The following is a 1,369-nucleotide window of genomic DNA, read 5'->3' as shown; positions in this document are numbered from 1 at the left end:
GTTATAAAATCACTTAATTCATTTTAATTTTTTTTGTGTGATCATCTTTTATGGGTTCTAATGTATGGCAATTTATAAAACTGACCAGTGCATCTTGGGGCAAATTCAACTGTCTTTGCCAGTCGAAAGGTTCCTATGGACTTGCATGGGATTTAGCTCAGCTCCTATACACAGGTACATTTACACAAGACACTACTGCAACAACCTACTGAGTAGTAGCTCACTGCTACTTTGCAGTAGTATTGCTGGAAACTCACCATGTGGTGACAATACTGCACAGTAGTAATGAGCTACTGCACAGTAGCTCATTGCTACTACATAGTAGTATTGGGGAAAAATCTATGAAAAATGGTACTGTGCAGTAATGCCAGTTACTGCACAGTCATTTAGTACTTGCTTAAGAATAACGTTGTGTGTACAGTAACAACTACTCAGTCTGCCACTCATGTAGATGTGGCCACAGGGACTTAGTGTGGTTACTAAAAGCTCAATAATCAGGGTTTTCACATTTCACATCTGGCTATGCGAAAATTGTTGATTTGTAAATGAAGTCAATATTCTGCAAGATTAGTTAGCCTTTTCCAGACTTCAAAAAGTTCCTGATTTTTCCTGGACTAGTGAGAACTGATTGTCTTCTACTGTTCCAGTACTTTAATTTCTAGCCCCATCTGAAAGTAAAAGTGCACACTAAAGTTATGGGAACACAACAGGCCAGGGATAATTACAGTACAAGAAAACATGAAATCTTTCAATGCTTCCATTTTCTTGTTGTGTTTTAGTTGATCTTTAATCTAGATATACCAAAACTAAAGTGTTCCATACAGTATTTCCATTTTTTGAAAAGTTTCTTCAAAGTAAGGCCCTATTGTTATTCCACCTGTGGAATGAAAAAAAATCTAAGCTAAGAAATCTTTGTGGACGGGCATCCTTTCCTTCCCTAGCTAATTAAACAGTATGAAAAAACAGAAAAAAATGCATAATAAATATAAAAAGCTGCCATGGTCTTTAGACTTTGTAGGGTGCCAAACAGGGCTCTAGTCCTTCAAAAATCACATGCCCAAAGTTACTGAAACAACAGAATGATCTCTCTCAGGGTATGTAACTACCTCAGCTCACAGCCTCTAGACAACCTTTGGCTAGATTGTCAAGTTTTATTAGAGTACTGAAGAAGAGCAGAGCTTGGAATCACTTTTGCACCTGCCACATCTTTAAAACTGATATTATGATGTTCTAACTTAGTTTTTTCTATTCCACCTTGAGTTTGTTCCACATACACTTATTCCATTGATTCCTCATGAGAAAACCTTAAAAGAGCATGTTATGACTTTGCCATTAATTCCCATCCTGATAATGCTTTTGCTGCAATAAA

The sequence above is a fragment of the Crocodylus porosus genome, unplaced genomic scaffold (genome assembly GCF_001723895.1).
Source record: "Crocodylus porosus isolate Cpor-Errol unplaced genomic scaffold, CroPor_comp1, whole genome shotgun sequence".
Taxonomy (NCBI): Eukaryota; Metazoa; Chordata; order Crocodylia; family Crocodylidae; genus Crocodylus; species Crocodylus porosus.
The sequence above is the reverse complement of the archived record's forward strand: the minus strand, read 5'-3'. Positions refer to the sequence as shown.